The sequence below is a fragment of the Phyllobates terribilis genome, unplaced genomic scaffold, assembly GCF_046119375.1.
Source record: "Phyllobates terribilis strain yellow unplaced genomic scaffold, ASM4611937v1 Scaffold_9__5_contigs__length_417890890, whole genome shotgun sequence".
NCBI classification, from domain to species: Eukaryota; Metazoa; Chordata; class Amphibia; order Anura; family Dendrobatidae; genus Phyllobates; species Phyllobates terribilis.
This window is the reverse complement of record NW_027362769.1, coordinates 199876703-199893824: the sequence shown is the minus strand read 5'-3', so window position 1 is coordinate 199893824 and position 17122 is coordinate 199876703.

Here is a 17122-nt window from a genome sequence, read left to right as displayed (position 1 = left end):
AGCTCAGCGTACGGTCTGGCTCTGGTGATGTACGCTCAGTACTCGATCTGGCTCTGGTGATGTACGCTCAGCGCACGGTCTGGCACTGGTGATGTACGCTCAGCGCACGGTCTGGCACTGGTGATGTACGCTCAGCGCACGGTCTGGTTCTGGTGGTGTACACTCAGCACACGGTCTGGCTCTGGTGGTGTACGCTCAGCGCACGGTCTAGCTCTGGTGATGTACACTCAGCGCACGGTCTGGCTCTGGTGATGTACGCTCAGCGCACGGTCTGGCTCTGGTGATGTACACTCAGCGCACGGTCTGGCTCTGGTGATGTACGCTCAGTGCACGGTCTAGCTCTGGTGATGTACGCTCAGTGCACGGTCTGGCTCTGGTGATGTACGCTCAGCGCACGGTCTGGCTCTGGTGATGTAAACTCAGCGCACGGTCTGGCTCTGGTGATGTACGCTCAGTGCACGGTCTGGCTCTGGTGATGTACGCTCAGCGCATGGTCCGTCTCTGGTGATGTACGCTCAAAGCACGGTCTGGCTCTGGTGATGAACGCTCAGCGCACGGTCTGGCTCTGGTGATGTACGCTCAGTACACCGTCTAGCCCTGGTGATGTACGCTCAGCGCATAGTCTGGCCCTGGTGATGTACGCTCAGTATACGGTCTGGCTCTGGTGATGTACGCGCAGTGCACGGTCTGGCTCTGGTGATGTAAGCTCAGCGTACGGTCTGGCTCTGGTGATGTACGCTCAGTACTCGGTCTGGCTCTGGTGATGTACGGTCAGCGCACGGTCTGGCACTGGTGATGTACGCTCAGCGCACGGTCTGGCACTGGTGATGTACGCTCAGAGCACGGTCTGGTTATGGTGGTGTACACTCAGCACACGGTCTGGCTCTGGTGGTGTACGCTCAGCGCACGGTCTAGCTCTGGTGATGTACGCTCAGCGCACGGTCTGGCTCTGGTGATGTACGCTCAGCGCACGGTCTGGCTCTGGTGATGTACACTCAGTGCACGGTCTAGCTCTGGTGATGTACGCTCAGTGCACGGTCTGGCACTGGTGATGTACACTCAGCGCACTGTCTGGCTCTGGTGATGTACGCTAAGTGCACGGTCTGGCTCTGGTGATGTACACTCAGCACATGGTCTGGCTCTGGTGATGTACGCTCAGCGCACGGTCTAGCTCTGGTGATGTACGCTCAGCGCACGGTCTGGCTCTGGTGATGTACGCTCAGCGCACGGTCTGGCTCTGGTGATGTACGCTCAGCGCACGGTCTGGCTCTGGTGATGTAAACTCAGCGCACGGTCTGGCTCTGGTGATGTACGCTCAGTGCACGGTCTGGCTCTGGTGATGTACGCTCAGCGCATGGTCCGTCTCTGGTGATGTACGCTCAAAGCACGGTCTGGCTCTGGTGATGTACGCTCAGCGCACGGTCTGGCTCTGGTGATGTACGCTCAGTACACGGTCTAGCCCTGGTGATGTACGCTCAGCGCATAGTCTGGCCCTGGTGATGTACGCTCAGTACACGGTCTGGCTCTGGTGATGTACGCGCAGTGCACGGTCTGGCTCTGGTGATGTAAGCTCAGCGTACGGTCTGGCTCTGGTGATGTACGCTCAGTACTCGGTCTGGCTCTGGTGATGTACGCTCAGCGCACGGTCTGGCACTGGTGATGTACGCTCAGCGCACGGTCTGGCACTGGTGATGTACGCTCAGCGCACGGTCTGGTTATGGTGGTGTACACTCAGCACATGGTCTGGCTCTGGTGATGTACGCTCAGCGCACGGTCTAGCTCTGGTGATGTACGCTCAGCGCACGGTCTGGCTCTGGTGATGTACGCTCAGCGCACGGTCTGGCTCTGGTGATGTACACTCAGCGCACGGTCTGGCTCTGGTGATGTACGCTCAGTGCACGGTCTAGCTCTGGTGATGTACGCTCAGTGCACGGTCTGGCACTGGTGATGTACACTCAGCGCACTGTCTGGCTCTGGTGATGTACGCTAAGTGCACGGTCTGGCTCTGGTGATGTACACTCAGCACATGGTCTGGCTCTGGTGATGTACGCTCAGCGCACGGTCTAGCTCTGGTGATGTACGCTCAGCGCACGGTCTGGCTCTGGTGATGTAAGCTCAGCGTACGGTCTGGCTCTGGTGATGTACGCTCAGTACACGTTCTGGCTCTGGTGATGTACGCTCAGTGCATGGTCTGGCTCTGGTGATGTACGCTCAGCGCACGGTCTGGCTCTGGTGATGTACACTCAGCGCACGGTCTGGCTCTGGTGATGTACGCTCAGTGCACGGTCTGGCTTTGGTGATGTACACTCAGCGCACGATCTGGCTATGGCGGTGTACACTCAGCGCACGGTCTAGCTCTGGTGATGTACGCTCAGCGCACGGTCTGGCTCTGGTGATGTACGCTCAGCGCACGGTCTGGCTCTGGTTATGTACGCTCAGCGCACGGTCTGGCTCTGGTGATGTACGCTCAGCGCACGGTCTGGCTCTGGTGATGTACACTCAGCGCACGGTCTGGCTCTTGTGATGTACGCTCAGTGCACGGTCTGGCTCTGGTGATGTAAACTCAGCGCACGGTCTGGCTCTGGTGGTGTACGCTCAGCGCACGGTCTAGCTCTGGTGATGTACGCTCAGCGCACGGTCTGGCTCTGGTGATGTACGCTCAGCGCACGGTCTGGCTCTGGTTATGTACACTCAGCGCACGGTCTGGCTCTGGTGATGTACGCTCAGCGCACGGTTTGGCTCTGGTGATGTACGCTCAGTTCACGGTCTGGCTCTGGTGATGTACGCTCAGCGCACGGTCCGCCTCTGGTGATGTACGCTCAAAGCACGGTCTGGCTCTGGTGATGTACGCTCAAAGCACGGTCTGGCTCTGGTGATGTACGCTCAGCGCATGGTCTGGCTCTGGTGATGTACGCTCAGCGCACGGTCTGGCTCTGGTGATGTGCGCTCAGCGCACGGTCTGGCTCTGGTGATGTACTCTCAGCGCATGATCTGGCTCTGATGATATACGCTCAGCGGATGTTCTAGCTCTGGTGATGTACGCTCAGTACACGGTCTGGCTCTGGTGATGTATGCAGAGCGCACGGTCTGGCTCTGGTGATGTACGCTCAGTGCACGGTCTAGCTCTGGTGATGTACGCTCAGTGCATTGTCTAGCTCTGGTGATGTACGCTCAGCGAAAGGCTCTGGCTCTGGTGATGTATGCTCAAAACACAGTCTGGCTCTGTGATGTACGCTCAGCGCACGGTCTAGCTCTGGTGATGTACGCTCAGCGCACGGTCTAGCTCGGGTGATGTACGCTCAGCGCACGGTCTAGCTCGGGTGATGTACGCTCAGCGCACGGTCTGGCCCTGGTGATGTACGCTCAGCGCACGGTCTGTCTCTGGTGATGTACGCTCAGTACACGGTCTGGCTCTGGTGATTTACGCTCAGCGCATCGTCTGGCACTGGTGATGTACGCTCAGTACACGGTCTGGCTCTGGTAATGTACGCTCAGCGTAGGGTATGGCTCTGGTGGTGTATTCTCAGCGCACGGTCTCGCTCTGGTGATGCATGCTCAGCGCACCGTCTGGATCTGGTGATTTACGCTCAGTGCACGGTCTGGCTCTGGTGATTTACGCTTAGCGCACGGTCTGGCTCTGGTGATGTACGCTCAGTGCACGGTCTGGCTCTGGTGATGTACGCTCAGGCCATGGTCTGGCTCTGTTGATTTACCCTCAGCGCATGGTCTGGCTCTGGTGATTTACGCTCAGCGCATGGGCTGGCTCTGGTGATGTACGCTCAGTACACGGTCTAGGCCTGGTGATGTACGCTCAGTGCACGGTCTGGCTCTGGTGATGTACGCTCAGTACACGGTCTAGGCCTGGTGATGTACGCTCAGCGCACAGTCTGGCCCTGGTGATGTACGCTCAGTGCACGGTCTGGCTCTGGTGATGTACGCTCAGTACTCGGTCTAGGCCTGGTGATGTACGCTCAGCGCACAGTCTGGCCCTGGTGATGTACGCTCAGCACACGGTTTGGCTCTGGTGATGTACGCTCAGTGCACGGTCTGGCTCTGGTGATGTACGCTCAGTACACGGTCTAGGCCTGGTGATGTACGCTCAGTGCACAGTCTGGCCCTGGTGATGTACGCTCAGTACACGGTCTGGCTCTGGTGATGTACGCTCAGCGCACGGTCTGGCTCTGGTGATGTACGCTCAGCGTACGGTCTGGCTCTGGTGATGTACGCTCAGTACACGGTCTGGCTCTGGTGATGTAGCACGGTCTGGCTCTGGTGATGTACACTCAGCCCACGGTCTGGCTATGGTGGGGTACACTCAGCGCACGGTCTGGCTCTGGTGGTGTACGCTCAGCGCACGGTCTAGCTCTGGTGATGTACGCTCAGCGCACAGTCTCACTCTGGTGATGTACGCTCAGCGCACGGTCTGGCTCTGGTGATGTACGCTCAGCGCACGGTCCGGCTCTGGTGATGTACGCTCAAAGCACGGTCTGGCTCTGGTGATGTACGCTCAGCGCACGGTCTGGCTCTGGTGATGTACGCTCAGCGCACGGTCTGGCTCTGGTGATGTACCCTCAGTGGATGATCTAGCTCTGGTGATGTACGCTCAGTACACGGTCTCGCTCTGGTGATGCATGCTCAGCGCACGGTCTGGCTCTGGTGATGTACACTCAGCGCACCGTCTGGCTCTGGTAATGTACGCTCAGCGCATGGTCTGGCTCTGGTGATGTACGCTCAGTGCACGGTCTGGCTCTGGTGATTTACGCTCAGCGCACGGTCTGGCTCTGGTGATGTACGCTCAGTGCATGGTCTGGCTCTGGTGATGTACGCTCAGTACACGGTCTGGCTCTGGTAATGTACGCTCAGCGCACGGTCTGGCTCTGATGATGTATGCTCAGGCCATGGTCTGGCTCTGTTGATTTACCCTCAGCGCATGGTCTGGCTCTGGTGATTTACGCTCAGCGCATGGTCTGGCTCTGGTGATGTACGCTCAGCGCATTGTCTGGCTGTGGTGATGTACGCTCAGTGCACGGTCTGGCTCTGGTGATGTACACTCAGCGCATGGTCTGGCCCTGGTGATGTACGCTCAGCGCAGGGTCTGGCTCTGGTGATGTACGCTCAGCGCACGGTCTGGCTCTGATGGTGTATGTTCAGCGCACAGTCTGGCTCTGGTTATGTACGCTCAGTACACGGTCTGGCTCTGGTGATGTACGCTCAGTGCACGGTCTGGCTCAGGTGATGTACGCTCAGCGCACGGTCTGGCCCTGGTGATGTACGCTCAGCGCAGGGTCTGGCTCTGGTGATGTACGCTCAGCGCACGGTCTGGCTCTGATGGTGTATGCTCAGCGCACAGTCTAGCTCTAGTGATGTACGCTCAGTACACGGTCTGGCTCTGGTGATGTACGCTCAGCGCACGGTCTGGCTCTGGTGATGTACGCTCAGCGCACGGTCTGGCCCTGGTGATGTACGCTCAGCTCAGGGTCTGGCTCTGGTGATGTACGCTGAGCGCACGGTCTGGCTCTGATGGTATATGCTCAGCGCACAGTCTGGCTCTGGTGATGTACGCTCAGTACACGGTCTGGCTCTGGTGATGTACGCTCAGTACACGGTCTGGCTCTGGTGATGTACGCTCAGCGCACGGTCTGGCTCTGGTGATGTTCGCTCAGCGCAGGGTCTGGATCTGGTGCTGTACGCTCAGCGCACGGTCTGGCTTTGGTGATGTACGCTCAGCGCACGGTCTAGCTCTGGTGATGTGCGCTCAGCGCACGGTCCTGCTCTGGTGATGTACGCTCAGTGCACGGTCTGGCTCTGGTGATTTACGCTCAGTGCACGGTTTAGCTCTGGTGATGTACACTCAGCGCATGGTCTGGCTCTGATGGTGTATGCTCAGCGCATGGTCTGGCTCTGGTGATGTACGCTCAGTACACGGTCTGGCTCTGGTGATGTACGCTCAGTACACGGTCTGGCTCTGGTGATGTATGCTCAGCGCACGGTCTGGCTCTGGTGATGTACGCTCTGTCCATGGTCTGGCTCTGGTGATGTATGCTCAGTGTACGGTCTGGCCCTGGTGATGTACGCTCTGTCCATGGTCTGGCTCTGGTGATGTATGCTCAGCGTACGGTCTGGCCCTGGTGATGTACGCTCAGTACATGGTCTGGCTGTGGTGATGTACGCTCAGTGAATGGTCTGTCTCTGGTGATGTACGCTCAGTACACGGTCTGGCCCTGGTGATGTACGCTCAGCGAACGGTCTGGCTCTGGTGATGTACACTCAGCGCACGGTCTGGCTCTGGTGATGTACACTCAGCGCACGGTCTGGCTCTGGTGATGTACGCTCAGTGCACGGTCTGGCTCTGGTGATGTACGCTCAGCGCACGGTCCGGCTCTGGTGATGTACGCTCAAAGCACGGTCTGGCTCTGGTGATGTACACTCAGCGCACGGTCTGGCTCTGGTGATGTACGCTCAGTACATGGTCTGGCTCTGGTGATGTACGCTCAGTGTGCGGTCTGGCTCTGGTAATGTACGCTCAGCGCACGGTCTGGCTCTGGTGATTTACACTCAGCACAAGGTCTGGCTCTGGTGATGTACGCTCAGCGCACGGTCTGGCTCTGGTGATGTACGCTCAGTGCACGGTCTAGCTCGGGTAATGTACGCTCAGCGCACGGTCTGACCCTGGTGATGTACGCTCAGCGCACGGTCTGGCTCTGGTGATGTATGCTCAGCGCATGGTCTGGCTCTGTTGATTTACCCTCAGCGCATGGTCTGGCTCTGGTGATTTACGCTCAGTGCACGGTCTGGCTCTGGTGATGTACACTCAGCGCACGGTCTGGCCCTGGTGATGTACGCCCCGCGCAGGGTCTGGCTCTGGTGATGTACGCTCAGTGCACGGTCTGGCTCTGATGGTGCATGCTCAGTGCACAGTCTGGCTCTGGTGATGTACGCTCAGTACACGGTCTGGCTCTGGTGATGTACGCTCAGTGCACGGTCTGGCTCTGGTGATGTACGCTCAGCGCACGGTCTGGCTCTGGTGATGTACGCTCAGCGCACGGTCTGGCCCTGGTGATGTGCGCTCAGCGCAGGGTCTGGCTCTGGTGATGTACGCTCAGCGCACAGTCTGGCTCTGGTGATGTACGCTCAGTACACGGTCTGGCTCTGGTGATGTACGCTCAGTGCACGGTCTGGCTCTGGTGATGTACGCTCAGCGCACGGTCTGGCCCTGGTGATGTACGCTCAGTGCAGGGTCTGGCTGTGGTGATGTATGCTCAGCGCACGGTCTGGCTCTGATGGTGTTTGCTCAGCGCACAGTCTGGCTCTGGTGATGTACGCTCAGTACACGGTCTGGCTCTGGTGATGTACGCTAAGCGCACGGTCTGGCTCTGGTGGTGTACGCTCAGCGCACGGTCTAGCTCTGGTGATGTACGCTCAGCGCACAGTCTCACTCTGGTGATGTACGCTCAGCGCACGGTCTGGCTCTGGTGATGTACGCTCAGCGCACGGTCCGGCTCTGGTGATGTACGCTCAAAGCACGGTCTGGCTCTGGTGATGTACGCTCAGCGCACGGTCTGGCTCTGGTGATGTACGCTCAGCGCACGGTCTGGCTCTGGTGATGTACCCTCAGTGGATGATCTAGCTCTGGTGATGTACGCTCAGTACACGGTCTCGCTCTGGTGATGCATGCTCAGCGCACGGTCTGGCTCTGGTGATGTACACTCAGCGCACCGTCTGGCTCTGGTAATGTACGCTCAGCGCATGGTCTGGCTCTGGTGATGTACGCTCAGTGCACGGTCTGGCTCTGGTGATTTACGCTCAGCGCACGGTCTGGCTCTGGTGATGTACGCTCAGTGCATGGTCTGGCTCTGGTGATGTACGCTCAGTACACGGTCTGGCTCTGGTAATGTACGCTCAGCGCACGGTCTGGCTCTGATGATGTATGCTCAGGCCATGGTCTGGCTCTGTTGATTTACCCTCAGCGCATGGTCTGGCTCTGGTGATTTACGCTCAGCGCATGGTCTGGCTCTGGTGATGTACGCTCAGCGCATTGTCTGGCTGTGGTGATGTACGCTCAGTGCACGGTCTGGCTCTGGTGATGTACACTCAGCGCATGGTCTGGCCCTGGTGATGTACGCTCAGCGCAGGGTCTGGCTCTGGTGATGTACGCTCAGCGCACGGTCTGGCTCTGATGGTGTATGTTCAGCGCACAGTCTGGCTCTGGTTATGTACGCTCAGTACACGGTCTGGCTCTGGTGATGTACGCTCAGTGCACGGTCTGGCTCAGGTGATGTACGCTCAGCGCACGGTCTGGCCCTGGTGATGTACGCTCAGCGCAGGGTCTGGCTCTGGTGATGTACGCTCAGCGCACGGTCTGGCTCTGATGGTGTATGCTCAGCGCACAGTCTAGCTCTAGTGATGTACGCTCAGTACACGGTCTGGCTCTGGTGATGTACGCTCAGCGCACGGTCTGGCTCTGGTGATGTACGCTCAGCGCACGGTCTGGCCCTGGTGATGTACGCTCAGCTCAGGGTCTGGCTCTGGTGATGTACGCTGAGCGCACGGTCTGGCTCTGATGGTATATGCTCAGCGCACAGTCTGGCTCTGGTGATGTACGCTCAGTACACGGTCTGGCTCTGGTGATGTACGCTCAGTACACGGTCTGGCTCTGGTGATGTACGCTCAGCGCACGGTCTGGCTCTGGTGATGTTCGCTCAGCGCAGGGTCTGGATCTGGTGCTGTACGCTCAGCGCACGGTCTGGCTTTGGTGATGTACGCTCAGCGCATGGTCTAGCTCTGGTGATGTGCGCTCAGCGCACGGTCCTGCTCTGGTGATGTACGCTCAGTGCACGGTCTGGCTCTGGTGATTTACGCTCAGTGCACGGTTTAGCTCTGGTGATGTACACTCAGCGCATGGTCTGGCTCTGATGGTGTATGCTCAGCGCATGGTCTGGCTCTGGTGATGTACGCTCAGTACACGGTCTGGCTCTGGTGATGTACGCTCAGTACACGGTCTGGCTCTGGTGATGTATGCTCAGCGCACGGTCTGGCTCTGGTGATGTACGCTCTGTCCATGGTCTGGCTCTGGTGATGTATGCTCAGTGTACGGTCTGGCCCTGGTGATGTACGCTCTGTCCATGGTCTGGCTCTGGTGATGTATGCTCAGCGTACGGTCTGGCCCTGGTGATGTACGCTCAGTACATGGTCTGGCTGTGGTGATGTACGCTCAGTGAATGGTCTGTCTCTGGTGATGTACGCTCAGTACACGGTCTGGCCCTGGTGATGTACGCTCAGCGAACGGTCTGGCTCTGGTGATGTACACTCAGCGCACGGTCTGGCTCTGGTGATGTACACTCAGCGCACGGTCTGGCTCTGGTGATGTACGCTCAGTGCACGGTCTGGCTCTGGTGATGTACGCTCAGCGCACGGTCCGGCTCTGGTGATGTACGCTCAAAGCACGGTCTGGCTCTGGTGATGTACACTCAGCGCACGGTCTGGCTCTGGTGATGTACGCTCAGTACATGGTCTGGCTCTGGTGATGTACGCTCAGTGTGCGGTCTGGCTCTGGTAATGTACGCTCAGCGCACGGTCTGGCTCTGGTGATTTACACTCAGCACAAGGTCTGGCTCTGGTGATGTACGCTCAGCGCACGGTCTGGCTCTGGTGATGTACGCTCAGTGCACGGTCTAGCTCGGGTAATGTACGCTCAGCGCACGGTCTGACCCTGGTGATGTACGCTCAGCGCACGGTCTGGCTCTGGTGATGTATGCTCAGCGCATGGTCTGGCTCTGTTGATTTACCCTCAGCGCATGGTCTGGCTCTGGTGATTTACGCTCAGTGCACGGTCTGGCTCTGGTGATGTACACTCAGCGCACGGTCTGGCCCTGGTGATGTACGCCCCGCGCAGGGTCTGGCTCTGGTGATGTACGCTCAGTGCACGGTCTGGCTCTGATGGTGCATGCTCAGTGCACAGTCTGGCTCTGGTGATGTACGCTCAGTACACGGTCTGGCTCTGGTGATGTACGCTCAGTGCACGGTCTGGCTCTGGTGATGTACGCTCAGCGCACGGTCTGGCTCTGGTGATGTACGCTCAGCGCACGGTCTGGCCCTGGTGATGTGCGCTCAGCGCAGGGTCTGGCTCTGGTGATGTACGCTCAGCGCACAGTCTGGCTCTGGTGATGTACGCTCAGTACACGGTCTGGCTCTGGTGATGTACGCTCAGTGCACGGTCTGGCTCTGGTGATGTACGCTCAGCGCACGGTCTGGCCCTGGTGATGTACGCTCAGTGCAGGGTCTGGCTGTGGTGATGTATGCTCAGCGCACGGTCTGGCTCTGATGGTGTTTGCTCAGCGCACAGTCTGGCTCTGGTGATGTACGCTCAGTACACGGTCTGGCTCTGGTGATGTACGCTAAGCGCACGGTCTGGCTCTGGTGATGTACGCTCAGTGCACGGTCTAGCTCTGGTGATGTACGCTAAGCGCACGGCCGGGCTCTGGTGATGTATGCTCAAAGCACGGTCTGGCTCTGTGATGTACGCTCAGCGCACGGTCTAGCTCTGGTGATGTACGCTCAGCGCACGGTCTAGCTCGGGTAATGTGCGCTCAGCGCACGGTCTGACCCTGGTGATGTACGCTCAGCGCACGGTCTGGCTCTGGTGATGTATGCTCAGCGCATGGTCTGGCTCTGTTGATTTACCCTCAGCGCATGGTCTGGCTCTGGTGATTTACGCTCAGTGCACGGTCTGGCTCTGGTGATGTACACTCAGCGCACGGTCTGGCCCTGGTGATGTACGCCCCGCGCAGGATCTGGCTCTGGTGATGTACGCTCAGCGCACGGTCTGGCTCTGATGGTGTATGCTCAGCGCACAGTCTGGCTCTGGTGATGTACGCTCAGTACACGGTCTGGCTCTGGTGATGTACGCTCAGCGCACGGTCTGGCTCTGGTGATGTACGCTCAGTGCACGGTCTGGCTCTGGTGATGTACGCTCAGTACACGGTCTGGCTCTGGTGATGTATGCTCAGCGCACGGTCTGGCTCTGGTGATGTACGCTCTGTCCATGGTCTGGCTCTGGTGATGTATGCTCAGCGTACGGTCTGGCCCTGGTGATGTACGCTCAGTTCACGGTCTGGCTCTGGTGAGTGGCGGCCCGTACAGCTGGCATCATGTGGAGGTTTCCCCATCACTGGCCATCAGTGATGGTGGATGATACGTCAGTAAAACGTTCCCCGCGGCCTCTTCAGGCTCTCGCCAGTCTGTCCATGTGCTCTCACCTCTGGAGAGGACTGGACGCAGTGGCACACATGGCAGTTCTAGTGTTCTCTGGTGAATGCCAGTCGTGTCGCACCGTGTGGGGCTGTGAGCGCAAGCCCGACTTTAATCTGCCGGGCCTCAGTACAGGCTACCGGGCCCCAGAACAGGCTGTCATCATGGCACCAGCCTCCTCACACAAGGAGCAGATTCCAGTCCTGCTGTGGGAAGATGACCATCTATAGCCTCGTCCTTCTGTAACGGCCCGTGTCCGGGTATCTTCATGCCCAGTAGACTGCTCGGAGATGTTGGCAGCACGACATTGGGCAGCACGTTATGTTTTATAACGCTCCTCTGGGGTAACCAAGATGTCTTGAGGCCTTGTGAGCAGTTCTTCATCTCTATATCTTTTCTAGTTTTGACGTTTACTAGGAGAAGGTCCAGGACCAACAGGTCTCCATGATTTCTAGATGTCACAAGACCTTAGTGTATGGGGGGGATGTCAACTTCCAGCAAGGCGTGAGCGGAGCGCTGATCACTGTACCCTTTAATCAGGACGAACACCCCAGGGGCCGCAAGCTGCAGACTCCTCAGCTTCTCCTCACATTTAGTTCCAGTCTTGGAGTTTTCAATCTTCGCACGTGACAGAGTTAATGCAGTAAAGACGTCCAGGAGCAGCGCTCCACACAGAGGTCAGCCTGAAGTCTTCTCATTTGGGGGAATACTTTACCCTCATGACTCATATTGATGCATGAAGCCTCTAAACGGCGGAATTCACACCTGGACGCAATGTCTGCAGATTCCTCAGCAAATGAATGAAAGGCGTTCCGGGATACATAGCCGCAGACATAATCCTTCCAGATGACAGGGAAAGTAGAAGAGGGGGAGAATCCAACACACACAACTGCCCTATGCAAACTAAGCACAACCAATCAACATCCAATACAACCGATCAAAGCCCAATATGCTCAACGCCCAATACAATGATCAACACACAATACAACTGATCAATAAACAATACAACCCATAAACACACAATTCAATCGCTCAATGCACAATACAACCAATTAATGCCCAATACAACCGATCAATGCAAAATGCACACAACAGATCGACACACAATACAACCGATAAATGTCCAATACAACTAAACAACGTCCAATGCAACCGATCAATGCACAATACATACAACCGATTAATACACAATACAACCAATTGTTACCCAGTAAAACTTATCAATGCACAGTACAAGCGATCAACGCTCAATACGACCGATCAACACGCAATACAATGATCAACGCACAATACAACCGATCAATGCAAAATACCACCGATCACCACACAATCCAACCGAACATTGCCCAATACAACCAATAAAACAATGTAATTGATTAACACACTATACAATTGATCAATGCCCAATACAACTGATCAACGCTTAATACAACTGATCAATGCACAATACACACAACAGATCGACACACAATACAACCGATCAACACACAATACAACCGATCAAAACACAATACAATTGATTGATACAAAATACCACCGATCTCCGCACAATCCAACCGAACATTGCCCAATACAACCAATAAAACAAACAATATAATTGATTAACACACAATACAACTGATCAACACACAATACAATTGATGAATACACAATACAACTGATCAACAAACAATACAATTGATCGATACAAAATACCACCGATCACCGCACAATACAACTAATCATTGCCTTATATAGACAATAAAGCTAACAATATAATTGATCAATACTAGTGATGGGCGAGCACTAAATTGCTCGGGTGCTCGTTGCTCGGGTCGAGCACATTGGAATACTCAGGTGATCGACCCGAGCAACGAGCCCAATGTAAGTCTATGGGAAACCCCAGCATTTTTCAGGCGGCTCCCCCCAGCGGTCTGCAGAGGCCTAAAAATTGCCCAAATCGATGGGAACAGTGCTCAAATGGCATGGGAACAGCATGGGGAAGTTCTGACTCCCAGGTCACTGCCTAAAAGTGTGCCCATCATAAGTGATCCTTGGCGCATGCGAAGATGCCTCCCGCCATGCACCTGTCGTTGCAGACTTGCAACAATCACCGTCCACGTCCTTGTCCCAGTGCAGAGTTCAGGTGTCCCTACCCCATTCCTTGGAATGCAAGCGCAAGTATGCAGCCAGCCACCCACAGGCTGCAATACTATACTGCCAAATTTTTGAGAGCTGCTTGCACTTGAAATGTGTCCTTTTAGGCTCGTGGAGGCGGAAGCTTTTCACAACCTCATGCCGGAGGCGGCCGGGTGTCCATACTCGGTCCCCAGCCTCCACTATTTGTCCGAGTGTCGTCTCCTCCTTCCACAAGCACGGGTCCCACAACATTACCCGTGCCCTCCCCAGTGCACTTACTGGAAAGGACCGCCTAGCCACAAACACGTGGAGAGGTGAATGTGGCCAGGCACGGTATGGAGCCAGTCCACAGCTTTTTTTGCTGACAGTTGTATTTCACCACAGCCATATTCTTTAGCTTGGCGAAAGGACTTGGGAAACCGTATCTACTCCAGCTGTCATTTCTCCCAGGAAGTCCTCTAAAGCTGCTTGCACTTGAAATGTGGCCTTTTAGGCTCATGGAGGCGGAAGCTTTTCACAACCACATGCCTCATGTCTCGTGTCCATACTCGGTCCCCAGCCGTCACTATTTCTCCCGGTATTGTCTCCGCCTTCTACAAGCGCGGGTCCCTGAACATTACTGCTGGTACTTTTCTGTGGGAATCTGCCTGCCTTCTACCAGCCTGGAATATTTCCAGTAAACTATGGTATGACGCTATGGTATTAGCACTGCCCCCAGTACCAGTAGCGAAGCCATCCCCAATTTCCTTCTCAGGAATTTTATTTGGTAGACTGAGTGGCTGCCCAAATACATTAGTTTCTCACAAAGGAGCTGACGATAGAGTGGCAGTAGGTGCAAGTTTCCCCAGCCTGTTAGATATCAGAGGGTGAACGGCAGCACATTGGCTCAGTGGTTAGCACTGAAGCCTTGCGGCGCTGGGATCCTGGGTTCAAATCCCAGCAAGGACAACATCTGCAAGGAGTTTGTATGTTCTCCCCGTGTTTGCGTGGGTTTCCTCCTCAGTTAAAAGCAGCCATAGAGTGTCCGGGAACCTTCCCACACACTTTTCTTAGCCAGGACTGCTTCTCGGCAGTGTTGGACGGTTCCAGCAGAGAATCCTCTGGTGTGCTCTGGCTTCTCCATCAGGAGAGTTCATGATAGCGCAAACTTTGCAGCTGCTATGGGGCTATTGAGCGGGGGAGAAAGATGAGCCCTCAAAATCAAATCCTCTGGTGGGCACAATGTTTTCCAGTCTGAAACAGCTTCTCAGTGGGAGTTGTATTTCACCACAGCCATATTCTTTAGCTTGGTGAAAGGACTGGCATAGAGGGAAACCGTATCTACTCCGGCTGTCATTTCTCTGTCACCAGGTTCCGCCCATTGTCACACACGACCATGCCTGGCTGTATGTTCAGCGGTGAGAGCCACAGATCTGGCTACTGTGTTACAGCTTTCAACAACTCTGCAGCACTGGGCGGTTTGTCACCTAAGCATTAAGCATGTTATCTTCAGCACAGCCTGTTGCCACTTGGCCAAGGCAGTGCTGCAGTGCTGTCAGCTTGTGACTGATGTGGTAATTTCGGAGATGGAGGAGGAGTTGCAGGAGCTGAACAATGTGTTCACATTGAAGTTACATTGGCGACTCTGTTTTTTATACTAAAGAAAGATCCTATTGTTTGTTTTTTTTTACGTTATTTTTTTAAGACAAATGCATTCACCGGGAAATGTCATTTTAACATTTTACAACCTTAGCTGGCCATGTGGTGTGTGACACATCATCAGACACATCCTGTTTCATTTATGATGGAGGGACTTTGAAAGTCACAAAGCCTATTTTTATAGGGCCATCAGGCTGCCCTTACTATTCTTAAAGGGCCAAAAGTCGGCCCTCGCTATTGTTAAAGAGCCAGCAGCCGGCTATGCTTTGTTGTTCTCATTATTAACAAGTGGGTCTCCTATACTGTTTTTGCATATGCAGTGACTGCAAGGGCAGCCAAAAATTCGGATGCTACCCAATACCCCTTTGAAGAGACATAGAGGAGGGTCTCAGTAAAAAAAATGTTCCCATTATAAAGGAGCGGGTCTCCTATAGTGGTAATGCCCATGCTGTGACTGCAAGGGCTGCCAAAATTTGGGAAAAACCCCACTAAGAATTGAAAGACACATAGAGCAGGGCCACAGTAATGACATGTTTCCATTACAAAGGAGGGGTGTGCTACACAGTTATAGGGTATGCAGTGAGTCCAATGACTGACCAAATTTAGGAAAAACCCCAGTAAGAATTTAAAGACACATAGAGCAGGGCCACAGTAACGAGTACGACATGTTCCCATTAGAAAGGAGCTGGTCTGCTATACAGTTATAGGGTATGCAGTGAGTCCAATGGCTGACCAAATTTAGGAAAAATTCCACTAAGAATTTAAAGACACATAGAGCAGAGCCACAGTAACAAGTATGACATGTTCCCATTAGAAAGGAGAGGGTTTCCCATTGTGTTTGCCTATGCAGTGAATGCAAGGGCTGCCAAAAATTGGGAGGCACTCCAATGCCCCTTGGAAGAGACGTAGAGGAGGGCCTCATAAAAAAAATGTTCCCATTAGAAAGGAGCGGGCCTCCTATACTTGTAATGCGCATGCACTAAGTGTATTGGCCGACAAACATTTACCCCAGGGAGGTATACATGAACATACTGCATAAAAAAAAATTTTTTTACAGGCATCATAAACACCCTTTAAAAAAATTATGTGGGTGTTGCATCACGGACCACGGTCACCCTGGTGATATGGTGGAGGAGGAGGAGGATGAGAAGGAGGAGGACAAGAGCAAATAGCCAAAATCAGGAAGCGTATACCCATGTGTGGGTGTGAAGAGGTGCATGGGAATACACCTCCCAAGAAAAGACACTGGATTTGAGTTTATGTTACGCTGCTATCATTCGGTGGTGTTGAGAAGTCTGGCCCAATCCAGCCCTTGTTCATTTTTATAAGAGTCAGCCTGTCAGCATTTTCAGTTGACAGGCGGATGCGCTTATCAGTTATAATTCCACCAGCGGCACTAAAAACCCGCTCTGATAAAATGCTGGCGGCAGGGCAGGCCAGGACCTCCAAGGCGTAGAGAGCCAGTTCATTCCACGTATCCAGCTTGGATACCCAATAATTATAAGGCACAGAGGAATCACGGAGGACGTTGGTACGGTCGGCAAGGTACGCCCTCAGCATCTTCCCAAACTTTGCACTCCTTGTGAGAGTACCCTGCGCCTCATGGCCTGTGCGATGGGAGGGTCTGAGAAAACTCTCCCAGAACTTTGACAGTTTTCCCCTGCCTCTGCTGGATTGAAGTTGTGTCTCTCTCGCCTTGGTTGTCCAATGAACTGTGACCTCTGCCGCCAGCGTTTTCAGATGAGAATTTTTTTAATAGTTCCGCAACAAGGGCCTTCTGGTACTGCCCCATTTTTGTAGACCTGTCCGCCTCAGGAATAAGAGATATAAAGTTCTCCTTGTAGCGTGGGTCTAGAAGTGTCACCAACCAATAATGACTGTCACCCAAAATTTTGAGAATGAGAGGGTCATGGGAAAGGCAGCGTAACATAAAGTCAGCCATGTGTGCCAGACTGCTAACAGGCAAGACTTCCGTGTCCTCACCAAGAGGATGACTGACCATGCTATCCTCCTCCTCCTCTCTGTCCTCTGGCCATCCACGCTGAACAGACGGTATGACAGCTGTGCAGGTAGTACCGTCTATAGTGCATGAAACTAGCTCCTGTCCTTCCTCCTCCTC